Source organism: Limulus polyphemus, unplaced genomic scaffold (genome assembly GCF_000517525.1).
Source record: "Limulus polyphemus unplaced genomic scaffold, Limulus_polyphemus-2.1.2 Scaffold851, whole genome shotgun sequence".
NCBI lineage: Eukaryota > Metazoa > Arthropoda > Merostomata > Xiphosura > Limulidae > Limulus > Limulus polyphemus.
In genome coordinates, this window is record NW_013666461.1 from 20,381 (window position 1) to 26,100 (window position 5,720).

Genomic DNA, 5,720 nt, shown 5'->3' on the forward strand with positions numbered 1-5,720 from the left:
ACATTAGGCTATCTGCTGTGTCTACCTAGGGTAATCGAACCCCTGAATTTAGCGTTGTAAATCCGTAGGCTTACTTACTGCTGTCCCACCGGGGGACTAGAAGAAAGAGAATGTTTGTTATAGAAAAGCCACATTAGGCTATCTGCTGTGTCTACCTAGGGTAATCGAACCCCTGAATTTAGCGTTGTAAATCCGTAGGCTTACCGCTGTCCCACCGGGGGACTAGAAGAAAGAGTATGTTTGTTATAGAAAAGCCACATTAGACTATCTGCTGTGTCTACCTAGGGTAATCGAACCCCTGAATTTAGTGTTGTAAATCCGTAGACTTACTTACTGCTGTCCCACCCGGGGACTAGAAGAAAGAGAACAGAAAAAGTAAACAAAAATCAGCAACGAAGGATTAGTGTCATGTTAAATCATTTTGCAGACTTCGTGTTTGTAAAGACCCATTGATAGAAAAATGATTTCTAGCTTCTGAATTGTTCTTTTAAATTACTTACACACTAACAACATTTTAATTAATCATTCGCTAACCGCGTTGTGTGCTGTAATGAAGGACGTTGGTCACGGATGTGCTACAAGATGTTAACAATTGTTTAACTTGAGGGACGTGTCTTCATTAAAAGGTGCAGTTGTAGGCGAATTCTAAAGCAGTTGTTGGACTGACCAAAGGCGTCGAAACAACTCATTCTGATTGATATAGATTCGTTAAACTATAAAAATACTTTAATGGTTATCCTTTTATACACATTTTTTTACTATTGCAAACAACAATAAAAACTCGTGTTAGTTTACATGCACCGTTAATTCTGAACCCAAGATCATCAGTTAAAAGGACTTGTTTTCTAATTTCTGGGCTATTTTATTATAATACCCCAAGGTTATTCTCAGTTTCTGCCGCTATATTTTATTATTTAAACAAACATCAACATAAAAACATATAAATTTGCTTTCAGTTTGGCCACTCGTGTGAATAAACACAGTAGGATTAGCAGTTGTAAGAAAGGTGTGACAGTTAGATTACAGTTTCTGGAATATTTTATATGTGAAATTTGAAAAGTTAGATGTTTTAACAAAAACGAGGTATCGATCTTCTTATTCTTGAGTGAAAATTTTAATTTTAATTTTCTTCATATATAGTTAACGTTAAACTGATGTTGATTTTTTAATACTAGTTTATATTACTTTAAAGAAAAATATTTTGAAGTGAAGAAATTGGGACATATATATAATAATAACTTCTCACTTATTTAAGCTTAATCTCAAATACGTTCAATGAAACCTTCAGAGAGAGAGAGAACTTCTTTTGTCAAGAATGTAGAAAACTAATGCAAGAGATCAAATGAGGTGACATCTCACCTCTTGATTTATGTTTAAGAAAGACATTTGAAATGTCTCCGGGAGCTTGGTATGCAAAATAGAGTCTAATCGTTTAAAACAATTGAAAATAGTAATTGTAATCACTTAGAAATTTCACAAGCAATAGCTAGCTAAAACTATTTATATTGTCAGCTAGAAATTTAACATGCAACAGATAGCTAAAGTCACTAACCTGCAATCAGCTGCATATTTAATCAGCAATAGCTAGCTAAAACTATATATATTGTCAGCTAGAAATTTAACATGCAACAGATAGCTAAAGTCACTAACCTGCAATATTTAACCAGCAACAGATGGCTAAAATTACTGATCTGTTGTCAGCTAAAGATTTAACATGCAACAGATAGCTAAAGTCACTAACCTGCAATCAGCTGCATATTTAACCAGCAACAGATGGTTAAAATTACTGATCTGTTGTCAGCTAGAGATTTAACATGCAACAGATAGCTCAAGTCACTAACCTGCAATCAGCTGCATATTTAACTAGCAACAGATGGTTAAAATTACTGATCTGTTGTCAGCTAGAGATTTAACATGCAGCAGAAAGCTAAGTTCATTAATTTGCAGTACAAACATTTTTCGTATATTTAGTTTTGTGGTAGGAGTATCATTCCAATAGTTTTTTCAATATGATAATTTTCTCTTTTTATCCTTCTCTTTATTGTTTATTTTTTATGAGTTCGGTGTGCATTTTTTAGCGATTATATTTGTTAAAAATATATTATGAATAAAATAGTATTATGTTGTTGTGATGAAACACTGTAGTTTTAACTCTTGAGTAGAAAGAGTGTAAGTCTCATTAAAGTTTTTAGGGTATGTTTATTATTGAAATAGATTTGATGGTAAAGAAAATGGTAGACACTGTGACAAAATTATGTGTTAATTTTGTTAATCTTGAATAAAAATGTTAATGTTCTTCTCAACAAGTAAATGCTCAAACCGGGAAAAAAACAACAAACATATAAGTGAAATGCTAACTTCTTCCTTGCGAGAGGTGGTGAACAAAAGAGTAACATGAACTCTTTTAGTTAGAACGATTTTTATCATTTAAATAAGCCTCACTTAGTTTAGCTCAAAAAATATTGATGTGTTTGCATGTTTGTTGAGAAAAGGGGTCACAATTCAAGGTATCCAACCATCTTGTTTCTTCTGGGCTCCCCCCCTGCTTTAGTTACTATTATGGTTAGGAATAAAGATTAGAAAAACTTTACAGTAGGGAAATAACTAAGCTTTCCTACTGCACAAACAATATTCAAAAACTATCTTAATATCTGATGGATGTTTTATTTCTCCAATCTTTGTGTCTTATCAATTCATTTAACTCACTTTTTTGTACCTTGTTTTGTCTGTTTGTAATCACATTCTATCTAACACAGGATAGATTGCGAGTGTAAATAGACAAAACAAGGCACACAGATAGATTGCGAGTGTAAATAAAACAAGTCACATAACACAAGTAGAATGTGTGTACTTAAGCAGGCAGATCAAATAACACATATAGGATGTGTGTACTTAAGTAGGCAGAACAGATAACACAAATAGGAGTCTGTACATAGACAGAACAAAACAAGTTACACAAATAGGATGTGTGTACTTAGGTAGACAGAAAAAAATAAGTAACACAAGTAGAATGTGTGTACTTAAGCAGGCAGAACAAATAACCCAAATAGGATGTGTGTACTTAAGTAGGCAGAACAGATAACACAAATAGGAGTGTGTACATAGACAGAACAAGACACACAGATAGACTGCGAGTGTAAATAGACAAAACAAGGCCAGATAGAATGTGCGTATAAATAGACAGAACAAATCACACAGGTAAAATGTGAGTGTAAATAGACAGAACAAGTCACAAAGATAGAATGTGATCACAAACAGAAAGAACAAGTAATATGAATAGGATGTGCGTACTTGAGTAGGTAGAACAAGTAACACAAATAGGATGTGTGTACTTAAGTAGACAGAACAAGACAAGTAACACAAGTAGAATGTGTGTACTTAAGCAGGCAGATCAAATGTGACTTGTTCTGTCTATTTACACTCACATTTTACCTGTGTGATTTGTTCTGTCTATTTACACTTACATTCTATCTGTGTGACTTGTTCTATTTTCACTTACTTTTATCTGTATGACTTGTTCTATTTATTCACACATTGTATGTGTGTGACTTGTTCTGTTTATTTACACTCTCATTCTATCTGTGTGACTTGTTCTATTTTCACTTACTTTTATCTGTGTGACTTGTTCTATTTATTCTAACATTGTATGTGTGTGACTTGTTCTGTTTATTTACACTCATATTTTATCTGTTAGACTTGTTCTGTCTATTTACACTCACATTCTATATGTGTGACTTGTTCCGCCTATTTACACTCACATTCTATATGTGTGACTTGTTCTGTCTATTTACACTCACATTCTATATGTGTGACTTGTTCTGCCTATTTACACTCACATTCTATATGTGTGACTTGTTCTGTCTATTTACACTCACATTCTATATGTGTGACTTGTTCTGCCTATTTACACTCACATTCTATATGTGTGACTTGTTCTGCCTATTTACACTCACATGCTATATGTGTGACTTGTTCTGCCTATTTATTCTCACATTCTATCCATGTGACTTCTTCTGTCTGTGTACACTAACATTCTATCCCTTTGTGTGCTATTTGTTCATGTGCTCCTATCGTTCTTCTGTGTATCATATACTCTATATTCGTAACTTCCCTTTGTATATCTTGTGCTATTTATTTACGTTCCATTTGTTCCTGTACACCTATTGACGTTTCTGAGTCATGTTCTGTTTACTTATGTATATATTTTTTCTGTGAGTCTCGTGCTGTGTATTTACATGATGTTTCACTACTGTGTGTGTGTGTTCTATCTGTTCATTTACACTTGTCTTCTTTCTGCACGCGTTTGGTTGTCAGTTTGTTGTTTAATCAAGTCTCTTGTTTTCGTTTGTCTTATATTTTACCCTTATTCTGTATGTATGGTTTACGCTTATTTTCTTTCTGCACGTTAGCTTGTTTGCTACTCAGTCCAGAAGAAGTTGGATTATATATTGCAACTTACGTCTGATTTTTATTCTTCTGTACTTGTTTATTTCAATGGACTTTGTTGGATGTCTATAACATTATTCATAAGTTACGAATTATTTGACACAGTATGACGGAACTGAACATATGAACAAGAAACCTAAAATATTACAACTAGAATAGATGTCATATTTACTAAATGTTCTCGTTTCTACAGGTTCAATAAAGTGTATTTAATAAACCTCCAAATAGTTCAAGTAACTGGTTTTCTTTAATATTTTCAAATAATATAAAATATAAGTTTTCATATTACACCGAGCTGCAGTTTTTACCAATAGCAGAGCAGCTGGAAAAACTGGACAGTGTCCACTACTTTAGTGAGATTTTGTAAAATAAATTTTCTTGAAGATATATTTTCCCTAAGAAATATGCATTCACTTAACTCCGTTTGACAGTTTTCTCGGCAACTAACGTTATGTGGCTAGAAAACAAACAAAAACACAAAACTTTTATATTTGTCAAATTTGCTCTGTTTCGCGATGTGAGATGACATAATCCTTGTTTCATAAAGATCTTAGTTGGTTAACAGTGCACGTTTTTATGACGATGGTTATTAATCCCTCAAACTGAATATAAGTCTCTTACTTGCCTAAAGGGGAAACAATTTATGCACTTATTAGAGGGAAAATATTTTATCCATTTAAATATTGTAGAAATGGAGTAGAGGTGTATTTATACATATCATAGTTTGTAACGTTAAAATTGAATAATCTGTGAAAACGGCTGTGGTTTAATTAAAGAGAAAAATATATTTTAAATCTGCTGATATTCAATGAAATGAACTGTAATCCATACGTGATAAAAAATAAAGAATTAACAAGAGAGAAAAGATAAATTATTTCGTACAATTTTATGAAAACATAAGTTATACATTTGGCCTTATGATGTATAATAGATTGGGCCGACAGTGGTCCAGTGAATATCGTACTGGATTGTGAACCTGAGAGTCCATGGTTTGCGTCGTATTGCCGCAAGTACGCGACTCGTACTTTGGAGGCGTGGTGCATTATAAAAATAAAGGTCAAGTCCCATTGTTCGTTTAAAGTAGCTGAATAGGTGACGGTAACGTACTTTCATTCTTGCATAACATTCATTCTGTCTGCAAATTATGCCAAAACAGTTGTCATTTAGGCACTGATTGATAAATGATATATGAACCTGTATTTAAAGTACTGTTGCGTCAGCAGTCACATGACTACAGTGACGCAACGTTTCTAGAATTATCATGTACTTTGGCG